Genomic DNA, 18,878 nt, shown 5'->3' on the forward strand with positions numbered 1-18,878 from the left:
TTCAAATGCCTCTTTATATGATTCTTTTAACTCTTCAGCCCTCTTGTTTGCCTCCTCCTGCAATTGTTTACAGATTTTAATTGATTCTTCCTTTATCATTGTCTTTACTAGGGCTTTGAGGTCCTTTTCTTGACTATCCATTGCTGTTAGGTTCTCCAGGTTGTTTTCATTGGGAATGCTGGGATCTGGAGATGCCAAACTGTTTTGGTTTTTGTTAGCATTCTTTCGTTGTCCTCTTGTCATTTTGATGTCTCTGATGTTGGAAGATATTTTGTAGTGACCTTCGCTGGTTGAGAGTGGTTAATTGATGACTGATTATAGGTCAGGTGCTCTTGCCTGTGGGGATCAAGGAGTATTTCCGTGGAACAGGTAGTTGATCTGGTTTCCCTTCTGGTGATTTTCCTCTGCACCGTGGGCTCCCGGCTGAGTCATCCAAAGTAGATTTCTCTTTGGATTTTACTGCTGTGATTCAGATCAGCAGTTTTGGGACCTAGATTAAGGTCCACACACAGACGTTCTGGTTGTGTAGGTTGATCTCTGCTGCCTGTCCTTCCTGTGGCTTTGTAGTCAAGATCCCAGGTAAATCAGATCTTCTGGAGGTGTAGCTGTCTTTTAGGTCTGTCTCTATACCCTGTAGAGGTGTTCACCTTCTCCCAGAACTCTATACCTGGAGGGACCAAGGTCGCTCCTGGTCCGCAATTAGATACTGCAAGCAAGACCCACGTTTTTTCTCTTGATATTGTGAGATTGCCTGCCTTGTTTGGGCCAAGAGCCCCTGATAAGCTCTCTATTCCAGGGAGTGCAGGACCAGTGCCTTGTGACTGGGTGGGTAGGCACAATAGCAGGAAAGCTGTGCAGAGCTCTGGAGAAAGCCCGCGGGTTGGAACCAGATCTTCCCGCCGAGCTCTGATGCTCCACTAATGCTCTGGGTCAGCAATTAGACACTGCAAACACGACCCACCCAAGTCTCGACTCCCGATAATGTGAGAGTGCCTGCCTTGGTCGGGCCAAGGGCCCCGGATCGGCTCTCTAGTTCAGGGAGTGCAGGGCCAGTGCCTTGTTACTGGCTGGGTAGGCACAATCGCGGTGCAGAGCTCTGGAGGAAACCCGCGGGTCGGAACCAGGTCTTCCCGCCGGGCTCTGATGCTCCACTAATGCTCTGGGTCAGCAATTAGACACTGCAAACACGACCCACCCAAGTCTCGACTCCCGATAATGTGAGAGTGCCTGCCTTGGTCGGGCCAAGGGCCCCGGATCGGCTCTCTAGTTCAGGGAGTGCAGGGCCAGTGCCTTGTTACTGGCTGGGTAGGCACAATCGCGGTGCAGAGGTCTGGAGGAAACCCGCGGGTTGGAACCAGGTCTTCCCGCCGGGCTCTGATGCTCCACTAATGCTCTGGGTCAGCAATTAGACACTGCAAACACGACCCACCCAAGTCTCGACTCCCGATAATGTGAGAGTGCCTGCCTTGGTCGGGCCAAGGGCCCCGGATCGGCTCTCTAGTTCAGGGAGTGCAGGGCCAGTGCCTTGTTACTGGCTGGGTAGGCACAATCGCGGTGCAGAGGTCTGGAGGAAACCCGCGGGTTGGAACCAGGTCTTCCCGCCGGGCTCTGACGCTCAGCTATCGCTCTAGGCAAGACCCACGTCTCCTGATATGTCTGTGGAAGCAGTTCCAAGCTGACTTCTCACTGCCGCTGTTTGCAGGCTCAATCCACTATGATTGGTGTTAGGTTGGGCCCTGGATAGCCAGCGAGCTGCAGTCCCTCCACCTGTTGGGACCCTCTGCCTGCGTTTCCACTCGCCCCAGGCGGGTGATCTCTGCAGTTTGGGGTGGTGTGAAAGGAGGAATCCTAGGGCAGATTTCCCCTCTTCATTGAGACTCCTGGCTAGAGTCTCCGGAAAATCCCCTCCCCAAACAGCGAGTCGGTGCTTTCTATGCAGCTGTAGTTTGCATGTGGATTCCGTTCTAGAGTTTGGGGAGTGCGTTTTGCACCTCCGGGATGTTTGTCCCCGGGGAGGGGGGTGGGCCCCCTGTTTGGACTGCAGTCTTTGGGGCCCCACTCACCTACAGTTCTCAAAGTCCAGCAATCTGTTTCTCTATTTATGTCCCTGGTCTTCTCGGAGTAGATCAGATACGCGGCTTATTGGTCGGCGCCATCTTGGAATCCCCAACACACTTGTTTTAAAGTTAATCCAGGAGGGATCCAAGATGGCGGCAAGCAGTGTGGACTGTGTTTGGAGGCTCCAGTGAACAATTCAGGGAATTGCACAGATTTCTGAACCAGGAACACTGAGGTCCCCACGCATGGCAGCAGGAGTGTGCCTTGGTTAAGAGGGACCAGGGTATGGAGGACCTGCATGCCTCTGCACATGGGAGGAGTGTGGATTTTCTCAGATCAGAGTAGCAGTGGCAGAGGCAATGGCAGCAGCTCCGGAAGCAGCAGTGGCAGCAGTGGCACATGCGACAGCTGTGGCAGTGCCTGAGGTTTGCAGCTCGGATCCTTCCAGTGGAGACAATTGGTGTGGTGGCCAGTGGGAGTTGCTGTGGGAGAGGGGAATCTGGGCAGGATTTGGGTCGCAGTGCCTTGAGACCCAAACTGGACTCAGCGGACAGTTCAGCCCCAGAGTCCCGGATTCAGCTCAGTGCTCAGTGCCGTGGAGATGCTGGGTCAGCTCAGCAAGCAATTCTGCCCAAGGTACTAGCTCAGCTCAGCCACAGCTCCCCTGCTGTGACGCAGGATTGGCAGAGCACTCAGTTCCACCCAAGGTGCTTGCTCAGCTCAGCGAGCATTTCTGCCCAAGACACTATCTCAGCTCAGCGTGCAGTTCTGGGGCACTGAGGCAGGCTGAGGTGAGCAAGCAGATTCGGCCCAGAGTCCCTAGCTGGACCTGCCTGGCAGTTGGGCCCAAAGACTCTAGCTGAGCTTTGCACACAGGCTCGGAGGTGCTAAGACTCTGGCTGGACTCTCCACACAGTTTAGGCCCTGAGTCCCGGGCTGAATTCAGTGCATAGTGTGGGTCCAGAGTCCTTGGCTGAGCTCAGTGCACAGCTCCACCCCAGAGACTCGGGTGGAGCTTGGCGCGCACTTTGGGGACAGAGTCCCTAACTGTGCTTGGCAGACAGATTGGGTCCAGAGACTCAAGCTGAGCTTTTGGCACAGTCCTGGCTCTAAGACTCTGTTTGGATACAGTACGCCTTTTGAATCCAGAATTCCTGGCTGAGCTTGGCGGATGGTTCAGGCCCTGAGTCTATAACTGAACACAGTGCGCACTTTGGGCCAAAAGCCCCTAGCTGAGCTTGGTGCACAGTTCCAGCCCAAAAATTCTGGCTGGACTCTGTGTGCATTTTGGGGCCAGAGTACCAAGGGGAGCTCAGTACATGGATTGGGCCCAGAGTCCCTAGCTGAACTCGGCAGACGGTTCAGGCCCTGAGAATCTAGCTGAGCTCGGTGCGTGGTTCAGGCCCAGTGTCCCTGGATGAACTTGGCAGGGGACCCAGAAGGTTGTGGATACCTTGGCCAAGGCAACACTCATTCATGGACCCAGAATGATTGCAGGACCCACAGTACAGGGGAGCTGAAGATCACAGACTGTGAGAGTCCAAAATGACATCCACATCAGTGAAGTATCAGAGCTTCCAGCCTAGGGAAATCATGAGAAAACAAGTGAATCTATCATCAGGCTCCCTCCACCCAACTCTGGAAGCAACACAACAAAAACATAGATGGCAAGATGTCTAAAGGACAGCGTAAAAGCATATTCAAAAACCCCCAAACAACATGGCATAGCCAGTTTCCAGCTATCCCAAAGAAAACAAACCAGAGAACTAAAATACAATGGAACTACAAGAAAATGACCTCAAATCCTTAGTAATGAAGATATTAATGGAGGAAAAAAATAAAATTCATAATCAAATGCAGGAAGATGCAGCCGAACTGGTGAGAGACATAAAAGAAGCACATAGAGTGGAACTGGAAAAATTTCAGGAAAATGCAAACAACCAGATAAAAGAAAGAAATAAAATGGTTCAAGCACTGAAGACCTATAAAGAGGCAATGGAAGAAACTCAGGAATATACAATTAGATGAAAGAAATCAAAAACTAAGTTAAAGATCTGAAGAAGAAAATGGATTCAATGATAAACACACAGACAGAAGAAAAACAAGAACGTGAGACCTAAGAGAAGGTGAGCAACACAGAGGTGACCTTTTCTAACAGAATCCAAGAGATGAAAGAATGAATCTCAGGGCTAGAAGATGCAGTCACAGATCTTGAAGCAACCATTAAAGAAAATGCCAAATCTGGAAAACCCCTGACACAAAACATCCAAGAAATTAAGGACACCATGAAAAGAAGAAATCTGAGGATAATAGGCATTGAAGAAAGAGAAGATATCAGACCCCAAGGCCCAGAAACTACTCTCAACAAAATCATAGAAGAAAATTTCCTAATCTAAAGAAAGAGAGGCCTATAAACATACAAGAGGCCTACAAAATACCAAATAGAATTGACCAGGAAAAAAAACTGCCTGTCACCTAATAATCAAAACACAAAACATACAGAACAAAGAAAAAATATTAAAAGCTGCAAGGGAAAAGGGCCAAATAACATTTAATGGCAAACCTATCAGAATTACACCCGACTTCTCAGCAGAGACCATCAAAGCCGGAAGGGCCTGGACAGAGATCCTGCAAACCCTAAGACACCACAGATGCCAGGCCAGACTACTTTACCCAGCAAAACTATCATTAACCATTGATGGAGAAAACAAAATATTCCATTACAAAACCAAATTCAAACAGTACCTATCCACAAATCCAGCTTTACAGAAGGTACTAGAAGGAAAACTCCATCCCAAAGGGTCAAGCTACAACCAAAACTACTCAGGAAATAGATAACTATACCATGGAAAAAGCACAACTACACAAATGCTCGACTGGAACCAACAACAAAATTAAGACTCTTAATAGTAACTTGTCATTAATATCTCTCAACATCAATGGTCTCAATTCTCCAATAAAAAGATGCAGACTAACTGAATGGGTGCATAAACAGGATCCAACATTCTTCTGCATTCAAGAAACACATCTCACCCATAATGATAGGCATTACCTCAGAATAAAAGGTTGGAAAAAAATATTCCAAGCAAATGGTCACAAGAAGCAAGCAGGCGTAGCCATTTTAATATCAAACAAAATAGACTTTCAACCAATATTAATCAAAGGGGATGAGGATGGACACTTCATACTCATCAAAGGTAAAGTCAACCAAGATGACATCACAATTCTGAACATCTATGCTCCCAATACAAGGGCACCCACATTTGTAAAATATCTGCTAAAAAGGCTTAAGCCACACATCGATCCCCACACATTAATAGTGGGAGACTTCAACAGCCCACTCTCACTGAAGGACAAGTCATCGAAACAGAAACTAAGCTGAGAAATAACATCATTAACCAATGCCATGGGTCAAATGGATCTAACAGATATCTATAGAACCTTTCACCCAAACAAGAAAGAATATACCTTCTTCTCTGCACCCCATGGAACCTTCTCCAAAATTGATCACATCGTAGTTCACAAAGAAAGCCTCAACAGATACAAGAGGATTAAAATAATACCTTGTATCCTATCAGATCATCATGGGCTTAGGCTGCAATTCAAAAACAACAGAAATAACAAAGAGCCTACACGTATGTGGAAATTAAACAACTCTCTTCTAAATGACATCTGGGTCAGGGAAGAAATAAAGAAAGAAATCAAGGAGTTTCTGAAATTCAATGAAAATGAAGGAACAACATACCCAAATTTGTGGGATACATTGAAAGCAGTGCTAAGAGGAAAATTCATAGCACTAAGTGCCTTTAAAAAGAAATTGGAAGCAGCGCACATAAGCACCTTAACGACACAACAGGAAGCCCTAGAAAAAAAAAGAAGCAGAAACACCCAAAAAGAGTAGACGTCTGGAAATAATCAAACTCAGGGCTGAAATTAACAAATTAGAAACTAAGAAAACAGTCCAAAGAATCAACAAAACCAAGAGCTGGTTCTTTGAGAAAGTCAACAAGATAGACAGACTATTAGCCAAACTAACTAAAAGGCAGAGAGACAGTATTGAAATCAACAAAATCAGAAATGAAAAGGGAGACATAACAACAGACACTGAAGAAACACAAAGAATCATAAGATCCTACTTTGAAGGCATATATGCCACAAAATTTGAAAATCTAAGGGAAATGGACGATTTTCTTGATCAATTTCACTTGCCAAAGTTGAGTGAAGAACAGATAAACAAGCTAAATAGTCCCATTTCCCCTACAGGAATTGAAGTAATCATTGATAGTCTCCCAACGAAAAAAAGCCCAGGGCCAGATGGTTTCAGTGCAGAATCCTACCAGACCTTCAAGGGCGAGCTAATACTGACACTCTTCAAGCTACTCCAAAAGATAGAAAGGGATGGAACTTTACCAAATTCATTCTATGAAGCCAGAGTCTCATTGATACCTAAACCTCACAAAGACTCAACAAAGAAAGAGAATTTCAGACCAATTTCTCTTATGAACATCGATGCAAAAATACTAAATAAAATACTTGCTGAACGAATACAAGAGCATATCAAAGATATCATTCATCATGACCAAGTAGGCTTCATTCCAGCCATGCAGGGATGGTTTAATATACGGAAATCCATCAATGTAATCCACCACATAAACAAACTGAAAATAAAAAACCACATGATCATCTCTTTGGTTGCAGAGAAAGCATTTGATAAAATCCAATACCCATTCATGTTTAAAGTTTTAGAGAGATCGGGGAAACAAGGCACTTTCCTCAACATAATAAAGGCTATATATAGCAAGCCAATAGCCAAAATCAAAGTAAATGGTGAGATACTCAAGGAAATTCCTCTAAAATCACGAACAAGGCAAGGCTGCCCACTCTCTCCATATCTCTTCAATATAGTCCTCGAAGTTCTAGCCAGAGCAATAAGACAACAAAAGGAGATCAAGGGTATTCAAATGGGAAAGGAGGAAGTCAAATTATCCCTATTGGCAGATGATATGATAGTCTACATAAGTGACCCTCAAAATTCCACCAGAGAACTCCTACAGCTGATAAACACCTTCAGCAAATTGGCTGGATACAAAATTAACTCAAAAAAGTCTGTAGCCTTCCTATACACAAATGACAAGCTTACAGAGGAAGAAATTAGGAAAACTACACCCTTCACATTAGCCACAAGCAATATAAAGTACTTAGGAGTTACTCTAACTAAGCAAGTGGAGGACTTGTTTGAAAAAAATTTCAAAACTCTAAAGAAAGAGATTGAAGATGACATGAGAAGATGGAACGATCTTCCTTGCTCATGGATCGGGAGAATTAACATAATAAAAATGGCCATCCTACCAAAAGCAATCTACAGATTCAATGCAATCCCTATCAAAATACCTACACAATTTTTTAAAGACATTGAAAGTTCAATTTTGAACTTCATATGGAAAAACAAAAAACCCAGAATAGCTAAAAACAGTCTTGTACAATAAAAGGTGCTCTGGAGGAGTCTCCATACCTGATCTCAAACTGTACTATAAAGCAATAGTAATTAAAACAGCATGGTACTGGCACAGCAACAAGCTGGTTGATCAGTGGAATCAAATCAAAGACCCAGATATGAATCCACACACATATGGTCATTTGATTTTCGACAAAGAAGCCAAATCCATTCGATGGAAAAAGGATAGCATCTTCAACAAATGGTACTGGTCTAACTGGATGTCTATGTGTAAAAAAATGCAACTGGACCCATATTTGTCACCTTGTACAAAACTCAAATCCAAGTGGATTAAAGACCTCAACATAAAACCAGAGACACTAAGTCACTTAGAAGAAAAAATGGGAAAGAACCTGGAACATGTTGGCACAGGAGGCAACTTCCTGAACAGAACACCAACAGCCCAGGCATTAATGTCAACAATTAATAAATGGGACCTCATGAGGCTGAGAAGCTTCTGTAAGGCAGGAGACACTGTCAAGAGAACAAAGCGACAGCCTACAGTCTGGGAAAAGATCTTCACCAACCCCACATCTGACAAAGGTCTAATATCCAAAATATATAAAGAACTCAAGAAATTAAACACCACCAAACCAAATAACCCAATTGAGAAATAGGGCATGGAACTAAACAGAGAATTCTCAACAGAGGAATATTGAATGGCTGAGAAACACTTAAAGAAATGCTCAACCTCCTTAATCATCAGGGAAATGCGAATCAAAACAACTCTGAGATTCCATCTTACACCCATCAGAATGGCTAAGATCAAAAATTCAAGCAACACCTCATGCTGGCGAAGATGTGGGGAGAGAGGAACACTCCTTCATTGCTGGTGGGAATGCAAACTAGTACAACCACTTTGGAAATCTATCTGGTGCTATCTCAGAAAAATGGGAATAGGGCTTCCTCAAGACCCAGCTATTCCACTCCTTGGAATATACCCTGAAGATGCTCCAGCACACAGCAAGAAAATTTGCTCAACCATGTTCATAGCAGCCTTATTCATAATAGCCAGAACATAGACACAGCCTAAGTGTTCCTCTATAGAAGAATGGATAAAGAAACTGTGGTACATATACACTATGGAATACTATTCAGCTATTAAAAACAAGGAATTCCTGAAATTTGTGGATGAATGGATTGAGCTAGAAATGATCATAATGAGTGAGTTAACCCAGAAGCAAAAAGACTCAAATGGTATATATTCACTTATATCTGCATATTAGCCCAAGGGGCATGTCCCACGAAAGCCTTCACTTACCAGGAAACTGAGACAGAGGGGAGGACATTCTATTGGGACTGTAGATGAGAGAATCATAGGAGAAAGGCAAAGTAGAAGGATCCAGAGGGTCCTAGAAGCCTACAAGTAGAACATTATGATAGGCAGATTTGGGCACAGGGGTCCCGCTCAAACTAAGGCACCTCCCAAGGACAATACAGGCGGTAAACCTTAAACCCCTACCCAGATCTAGACAATGGACAGAACACTCTCCACAGTAGAGTGGAGAGGAGAGTGGGATATTACTTTCTCACATACTCTGGTGCCTCACCTTTGACCATGTCACCTGGACGGGGAGACCTTGTGGCACTCAGAGGAAGGACAGCAGGTTACCAAGAAGAGACTTGATACCCTATGAACATATACAGGGGGAGGTAATCCCCCTCAGGAACAATCATAGGGGAGGGCAATAAGGGGAAAATGGGAGGGAGGGAAGAATGGGAGGATACAAGGGATGGGATAACCATTGAGATGTAACAAGAATAAATTAATAAAGGAGAAAAAAGAAAATATTACTCAATATTATAGCACTAGCTATGTTACAAATTTAAGTCAGAAAATTTGAAATATTAAAACTGGATTCACTTTATTGAAACATTGAGATACCTACTGAAAATTATTCAGTGTATATTTTTGTAAGGATAATTTTACATGGATTTAATAAATAAATGAGGTGATATTTTGAGATACCTTTGAAATATCCTGAAAAGATCAATTTTGTTAGAAATCTTTGCAATAGAAAAAATAAATATATTTTTTAAACTCAACAAAAAAAAACTGGCAAGAACATAATAAATGAATTAATGATGCAAGTGAAAATTACAACAACAAGACAAACAAAACCCAAAACAAGTCAAGAGCAATAAATAATAAAAATTGCCACAGAAATAACTGAAATAAAAAGAAATAAAATAATACAAAGAATTAAATAATCAAAGAGGTCATTCATTGAGAAGACAAATAAAACTAAGAGACCTTTGGTCCACCAAACCTCAGGAAAGATAAGATGAGAGGATCCAAATTAACAGAAGGAGACATAAACATGGAACCATTACAACAAACAACAAAGAAATTCAGAATATTATAAGAAAATATTTTAAGAAGTTGTACACCAATAACTTTGAAATGCAGAAGGAATGGGTGAATTTCTAGATAAAAGCAAATCACTAAATTTAAACCTAAATAAATAAACATGAATTGACTCATAATAATGGGAAGTTATTTTTAGATTCCTAGATGGCAATGCTCATTGTGTAGCATGTCAACATAGCAACAACAAAAATAGACATTATCTGAGAGTAAAGGTCTTCAAAAATGTTTTCCAAGCAAATGGGCCCAAGAAGCAAGATGGAGTAGCAATGCTAATATCTAATAAAATAGTCTTTCAGTGGGCATGGGTCCATGTGGCGAGCGCGGGTCTGTGGGGTTCAAAAGATGAGGTCCTCAATGCATTCTGAGGATGATTGTGTTCTAGGGCTACACAGAAATTTTCACTCACAAGAGCAGCCTGGTTGGGAGGAAACACTTAGCACAATGTATTAGAAATACCCAAGCCAAGATTATCCAAGATGGCCTCAATCGTGTCTGATCTATGGAACAGCAGTGACTGCACAGCCACCAAAGAACCATACTGAGAACTCCAAAACACAGTGCTGGTGCTTCCCAGAAATAAGGAAATCCTGCCATGTGGATCATCCATGCCCTTCTGCCATAGGACCATGGGACTGCACTCTGGTTAGCTCCCAGGGAACCTGGGCCTCTGCCTCTGCTGCTGCTTTTTGGAAAGAGGGTCCTGTTTGAGTCGAGCCCAAGTGAGAACTGCACTGCCCATACCACAGGCCTCACAGACCTCCTTTCATGGGATGGAACCATGCTCAGTGCCAAGAGCTGGATCATGCAGAGATGGATTCTAGGGGCAGTACTGGGGCTGGGGCTCATGGCGGATGGAGCATGCAGTGGAACCTGAGACCCAAATCAACAGAACCACAAGTTCCCTGGGGATAAGAAGCTGAGCTAGGCCAACATCAGTGGTTTCTGCGAGCTACTCAACAAAGACTTTAAGGGGCCTCCACTTGCCAGCTGCTTGATTGTCCACAAGATCCAGTACTCACAGGAGTAGGAGGCCATGTAGGCCTTGACGGCCAGCAAAAATCTGGCAAATTGAACAGGAGCAGGAGAGCTGACCTTGAGAACACAAGAACAGGAGAGCTGGCCCTGAGGACAAAGGAGCAGGTGAGCCAGTCCTGGGGACATGGGAGCATGAGAGCTGGCCCTGCCTTGAGGACAAAGGAGCTGGACAGCCATCCCTGCCCTGAGAACACAGAAGTAGAAGAACTGGCCCCTCCCCAAGGACACAGAAGCAGGTGAGCTGGCCCTGCTCTATTGACATGGGAGAGAGGGTAAGCCAGCCTTGCCCTGAGGACATGGGTGCAGGAAATCCATCCCTGCCATGATGACATGGGAACAAGTAAGTGGGCTCTGGCCTGAGGATACAGGAGCAGGAGAGCCCACACTACCATGATAACCCTACCATGGCCCTATCATGATGACATAGGAGTGGAAGAGCAGGCCCTGACCAGATGACACAAGAGCAGGAGAGCAGGCCATGAACTAAGGACACAGAATCAGGTAAGCCAGTGCTGCCCTGAAGACATGGAAGCAGGTAAGCCAGCCCTACCCTGATGGCATGGGAGTGGGTAAGCCAGCCATGCCCTGAGAACACAGAAGCAGATAAGGCAGCCCTGTCCTGGTGACATGGGATCAGGAGAACAGGCCCTGCCCTGAAGACATGGGAGGAGAGCAGACTCTACCATGATAACAGCTGGCCCTGCCAGGATGACACTGGAGCAGGAGAGCAGGCCCTGCCCTAAGGACATGGGAGCAGGTTAGCTGGTCCTGCCATGCAGACATGTCAGTGGGTGAACGGACCCTGTCCTGATGATGTGGGAGCTGGTGAGCTGGCCCTGCCCAAATGACATGGGAGTGGGTGAGCAGGCCCTGCCCTGAGGACACGGGAGCTCATAAGTCAACCCTGCCCTGCAGACCCAGGGGTGGGTGAGCCAACCCTGCCCTGAGGATGCAGGAGTGGCCCTGATCCAGGGCTCTGAGTGGATCTCACCCCAACACCTACCCCATGTATGACATGCTGGAACACATGAAGGAGCCCAACTTGCAGCTTCAAAGATTAAGAATCTCCTTGACAGCAACAGTGTCCATGGTCTGGGCAGGTCCAGCCAGAGCCAGGCAGCAGGCCTCAGTAGACCGAGCCTGAAAAACTGGGCTGATAGAATCTAGGCAGGACAGCCTCCACAGCCCTGCAGGGACTCCCATGCTCTTGGGAGAAGCTAGACTAGCCAGAGAGTCTGTAAGGGGATCTGAATTATGGTCACATCTCAGTGGAACTGAACCTCCAAAGGTGGGCAATATATACTGGTCTGTTAGCTATACTGATCTGGGTGGGAGCCTGTCTGCAGACCATGGCAGTCCAGGACTAGGCAATTGGGGAGATAAACCCACAGTTCCCGTGGCCCGGCAGGGAATCCCACACTCATGGGAGAAGCTGGACTGCCCTGAGAGTCTAGAAGGGGGTCTAAGTTGTGGCCACAGATCAGTAGGACTGAACCACCGAAGGTGCACTGTGTAGGCTGGTCTGCTATCTAGACTGATCTGGGCAGGAACCTATCTGTGGACCACAGCAGTCCGGGCTTGGACAGTTGGGCAGCTGAATCCCAGCTAGGACAGTCCCCACAGCCTAGCGGGGATTTTCACACTCATGAGAGAAGGTGGACTGCCCTGGGGGTCTGGAAGGCAGTCTGAATTGCAGTCACAGCTCAGTGGGACAGAACCACCAAAGATGCACAATCTAGACTGGTCTGCTATCTAGACTGATCTGGCAGGAGCCTGTATGCAGACCATGGCAGTCCAGGCCTGGGCAATTGGGCAGATAAAGCCACAGTTCCCATGGCCCAGCAGTGACTCCCTCACTTGTGGGAGAAACTGGACTTCCCTGGGTATCCAGAGGAGACTCTGAGTTGCAGCCATGGCTCAGTGGGACTGAGGCACCAAAGGTGTGCAATCTAGACTGATCCACTACCTAGACTGATCTGGGCAGGAACCTATCTGTGGACCACAGCGGTCCAGGCCAGGACAATTGGGCAGATAAAGCCACAGCCCCCGCAGCCCAGCAGGGTCTCCTACAGACTTGGGAGAGGCTAGACTGCTCTGAGGGGTCAGGACAGAAAGTTAAACAGTGTCCCCCAACACACCTGGTCTGAATCCCCTCAGTAGCATGAACAGAATCAGGCAGAAGCCTACCTCTGGTGACCAAGTTAGGAGCTTAAGGTGTAGAGCCAGGTCACCTGCCAATTCCAGAGAAGAACTCCCTGGTCCCTACAGGCAAAGGCATGTGACCTCTAATCACTCACCAACTACTCACTCTCAATGACCAGTGAAGTACACTGGAAGCTACCATCCAAATTCAGAGATAGCAATATGACTAAAGGACAGCATAAGAATGCAAACAACAAAAAACCAAAACAATTCAGCATCCCCAGATCACAGCTATGCTAAAGAAAGCAACCCTCAGAACTCAAACAATCAAAATACAAGAAAATTACCTCAGATCCTTAGTAATGATGTAATAATGGAGGAAACGAATAAAATCAGTAATCAAATGAAGGAAGACACAGCCAAAAAGGTGGAAGACATAAAAGAGGCCTATAGAGAGGCATAGGAAAATACAAACAACCAGATGAAAGAAATCAATAAAACAGTTCAAGATCTGGACAATGGAAGCAGTGATAAAAGCACAGACAGAAGAAAAACGGGAATGAGAGACTTTAGAGAAGTGAGCTTCTCTAACAGAATCCAAGAAGTGGAGGAATGAATATCGGGACTAAAAGATACAATTGTAGAACTCGAAGCAACCATCAAAGAAAATGCCAAATCTGAAAAATTCCTGACACAAAATATCCAAGAAATCAAGGACACCATGAAAAGACAAAACCTGAGAATAATAGGCATAAAGGAAAGAGAAGAGACACAACTCCAAAGCCCAGAAAATATCTTCAACAAAATCATAGAAGAAAAGTTCCCCAATTTAAAGAAGGAGATGTATATAAGCATACAAGAGGCCTAGAGAACACCAAATAGAATGGACCAGAAAGGAAAATCTTCCCAACACATAATAATAAAAACACAAAATATACAGAACAAAGAAAAATGCTAAAAGCAGCAAGAGGAAATGGCAAAGTAACATACAATGGCAAGCCTATCAGAATTACACTCAACTTCTCATCAGAGACCATAAAAGCCAGAAGGGCCTGGACAGAGGTCCTGCAAACCCTAAGAGACCACATATGCCAGGCCAGACTGTTATACCCAATGAAACTATCAATAACCATTGATGGAGAAAACAAAATATTCCATGACAAAAACAAATTCACACAGAATCTATCCACAAATCGGCTTTACATAAGTTAATAGAAGGAAAACTCAACCCCAATGCAACAAGCCACAACCAAAACTACACAGAAAATAGGTAACTACACCATCACAAAAGCATAACCACACAAACTCTCTACTGTAATCAACATTAAAAATTAAGGGACTTAACAGTCACTTGTCATTAATATCTCTCAACATCAATGGTCTCAACTCTCCAATAAAAAGACACATATTAACTAAAAGGATACATAAATAAGAACCAATATGCTTATTCATACAAGAAACACATCTCAGCCACAAGGACAGACATTATCTCAAAGTAAAAGGCTGGAAAAATTAATCAAAAGGGATAAGGAAAGACATTTCATACTCATCAAAGATAAAGTCAACCAAGATGACATCACAATTCTGAACATCTACGCTCCAAATACAAGGGCACCCACATTTGTAAAAGAACTATTTTAAAAGCTTAAACTACACATCAATCCCCACACATTTATAGTGGGAAACTACAACACTGCACTTTTACTGAAATGATCATTGAAACAGAAACTAAGGTGAGAAATAACATCATTAACCAAAGCCATAAATCAAATGGATCTAACAGATATTTACAGAACTTTCACCCAAATCCAAAAGATTATACCTTCTTCTCACCACCCCATGGGATCTTTACCAAAATTGATCACATAGTAGGTCACAAAGCAAGCCTCAACAGATACAAGAAGATTGAAATAATGCCTTATATCCTATCAGACCACCATGGTCTAAGGCTAGACTTCAACAACAACAGAAATAACAAAAAGCCTACACACACATGGAAACTAAACAACTCTCTACTTAATGACACCTGGGTCAGGGAAGAAATAAAGAAAAAAATTTAGGACTTAATGGAATTCAACAAAAATGAAAGAACAACATACCCAAATTTGTGGGACACATCGAATGGAGTGCTAAGAGGAAAATTCATAACTATACTATACTATACTATACTATACTATACTATAGAGCAATAGTACTAAAAGCAGTATGTTATTGGAATAATAATTGGCTGGCTAATAAATGAAGTCAAATCAAAGACCTGGAAATAAGCCCATAGCCTAAGAACACTTGTTTTTTGACAAAGAAGCAAAACGCATATAATGGAAAAAAGATGGCATCTTTAAAAAATTGTGCTCATCTATCTGAATGTCTACATATAGAAAGATGCCAATAGATCCATATTTATTACCCTGAACAAAACTAAAGTGCAAGTAGATTACAGACCTTAACATAGATCTAGACACACTACATCTGTTAGAAGAAAAAGTGGGGAAGATCCATGAGCTTATTGGTGAAAAAGACATCTTCCTGAACAGAACACTAACAGCTCAGGCTCTAAGATCACCGATAAGTATAGGCTTCATGCCTCTCTTTATAACACAAGAAACCCACAACCAATCAAAATGCAGAGTTGTGGAGCCTCATCCTACAGCACACTTCTATGTGTAAAGCTTGGGAAACATAGAAGAGTAGGTTGAAAGAGCCAGAGCACCAGAAACTTTGCCATGAGATTGTATCTCCTAATAATATCAGAAGCTACAACCATAAAATCTCACCATCATTACCACCCGAAGACAAACATGAATATGACCATGACCATGGAAGGCACCAGAAAACATACTGAACTCCACCAGGAAAGGTTCACAAAACTAGAGGCAAGTAAGCAAAGATGGGAGACATGACACTCCCCAGGGAAAAGCACAGCAATTTGAATTTGTGGTTCAGTGGCAAATGGTCATGTTGAAGATATACATACAAGTAGTATTAAATGGACACAACAGGCTGTATTCCAGTGTGTATGTGTGTGTGTATGTGTCTGTGTGTGTGTGTGTGTGTGTGTGTGTGTGTGTGTGTGTGTGTGTGTGTGATGTAAAGAGAGTCCATACATTTTAAGGAGAGTCAGGAAGCTTATATGGGAGATTTTGGATGGAGAAAACAAAATTGTAAAAAAATAAAATAAACAATGACTTAAAAATAATCTTCAAAAAACCTCTTTGTAATTAACAAGACCTTGATTAAAGGAGTATATTCAATCATCAACCTTTTGTTCTATCCTTCCTCTATATCTCTATATCCCCCTTTCTTTCTTTTCAGCTCCTATCTCCTTCCCTATGAAAGAAAAAGAGACGTCCCTGAGTTAAACTGGGAAAATGTCCTTGTTTCTGCCACAGACAGAATTCTGCCTAAAAATGGGCAATCATAGATGCAGGCAGAGTGAACAGCCAAACTCTGCCAAGACAGGGAAAACAACTCCTCAAAAGTTCCTGCCTTGTGAATATGTCTGGCAGAGATATTGGTCTAAAAGGCCAAAGATGAGGCTCCAATGTTATAGAGAGTGTTTGGTAACTGTTCAGGCAATAAACTGTCTCAGTCATATTTTCATTTTGGAATATTCTAATCTACACTACCAGTTCACTCATTTAAGTTTTACTCCTCCTCAAGTCTCTGATGGAGCTTGAAAAACAGAGAGTTTAGTTTTACAATCAAGTTTAGTTTGTTAGGGGATAATATTGTTTTAGATCAAGATAAAAGATTTAAGCTAATAGAGATGAAAAATGATAGATATTGAATTTCATTCAGAAATTTAGATCCAACAAAAGAGGAAAATGCTTACTTCAAGTTTGACAAATACAAATAGCCAAATTGCTTTGAATTTAACATTTGTATAACTCATGATTATCTCATGGTTCTTCCTGCTGTATGTAGTTTGTTTTATGCATGTATAATAAAATAAATGTATATGGAAAAATAAAAAACAAATAAAAGTATAAGGTAACAAGATAAATGTGAGACATGTTGACTAATGTAACAAAGCTGAAAATTAAAACATGAGTAAATACAACATAAGCTATTTAATATTTGACAAATATGCAAAAAACTTAAGCCAGTACTTCAACAGATGATTCTAGGAAACCTGGTTATCCAGATGAAGAAGATTATAGTCAGCACCATATCTATCACCTCATTTAAAAACTCTAAATGGGCCATTTTGCCTGAGCATGCCAGCGAGTGAAAGTAGAGTGCACCAGCCATTGTAGCCATCTCCTTCCTCTTCCCTGCAGTCCAGACAGTGGGGTGAGTAGGCTGTCAGCCCTCCAGAAGAGACTTATCTTTTACTTAGTATCAGGAGTGCCTGCCCAACATGAATAATATAGAGAACAACTTCGAGGATAGAGAGTCTCACTCTCAATAAAAATCTCCAACAGGAACTCCTGCTCGACTAAAATCAGAAAGCATGTCAGTATCTCATAGTCCATCAAGGGTTTCCAAACATTCTGAATCCCACTCTCGATCAAGATCAAAATCCAGGTCAAGGACGAGGAGGCATTCTCATAACACAACACTTGATCCAGGTCCCATCCCATAGGAGACGATCTTGAAGTAGGTCCTTTACACCAGAGTATTGGTGGCAAAGTCACTCTCCAATGTCTAATTGCAGAATACATACTGGCAGCAGGGCAAATCCAGATCCCAACACTTGCCTTGGGGTATTTGGCCTCAGTTTGTACACAACAGAAGGTTGTGAGGTCTGAGTATTTTCTCAATATGGACCACTGAGTGGTGTCAATGTGGTTTGTGATCAGCAAACTAGGAGGTCATGTGAATTTGCCTTTGTTTATTATGAGAGGATAGATGACTCTAAGGATGCCATGGAAAGAGCAAATGGGACGGATCTGGATGGTAGAAGAATTCCTGTGGATTACTCTATCACCAAGAGAGCATACACACACACACACCAGACATTTACATGAGCAGACCAACTCATAGCCGTGGTGATGGTGGAGGAGGAGGGTGGAGGTGGTAGGTAGTGAGATTCTTACTATGATAGAGGATATGATTAATGCTATAACAGATACTAAGATTATGATTACCAGTACAAAATAAGGTCGCCTTCTCCTTACTACAGTTGCTACAGGTAATGGTCTAGATCTCCTTCCTATAGCCCAAGATGCCATTGATAACGGAATGATTGTGTCCAAGAACTTTACTTTTTTCTTTTTTGGCTTGGATTCCCAATGCTTCATAGAAAAAAATCCCTGGTTTATTTAATCTATGCATGGCTAGTAGTGTTGCTATTTTCTACCCATTGCTATACTCTAGAGGTGTCATGGTCGTTTGAGTAGTTAACAACTGAGGGGAAAGGAGTGCAGTGTTTTACCTTGTGTTCTTTGCCTTTACTAAAGATTATGGTCTCTTGAAAGCTTTTGTGATGGACATTGTAGCAGACATATCTTTGAGGGAAGATAAATAACACTTTAAGTAGATAAGTCAATCAGGTTTTTCTGAAGTGGCATGAAACAGTGGAAGACTTTAGTGTTTGAAGCCATAGGAAAAAATAGGGGATATTTCTTTTGAAGACTGTAACTTTGAGCCTAAAATTTAAGTCATCTTTTAGAAATTAAAAGGTTATAATTTAAGATTGTATTTGAAGTTACATGTCAAACCTTATAAACTTAAATTCATTTTTATGTTAAATTTATGGAAAGTTAAATATTCGCTTAATAACTAAAGGATACTTTTTACCTAGAACAATAGTATAACTTGCTGTTAGGAATTTTG

General features: G+C 43.1%; 1 pseudogene and 1 gene segment (V, D, J or C); both read left to right on the forward strand.

Annotated features, from left to right (window-relative positions):
• LOC311609387 (immunoglobulin lambda constant 6-like) overlaps positions 1-18,878 on the forward strand; it is a 463,931-nt gene that overhangs the window by 407,834 nt on the left and 37,219 nt on the right.
• On the forward strand, positions 17,461-18,238 carry LOC311608825 (transformer-2 protein homolog alpha-like; annotated as a pseudogene). Its single transcript has one exon. The product of its transcript is annotated as a transformer-2 protein homolog alpha-like (transcript).

This window comes from Acomys minous (genome assembly GCF_964271855.1).
Source record: "Acomys minous genome assembly, chromosome: 11".
NCBI lineage: Eukaryota > Metazoa > Chordata > Mammalia > Rodentia > Muridae > Acomys > Acomys minous.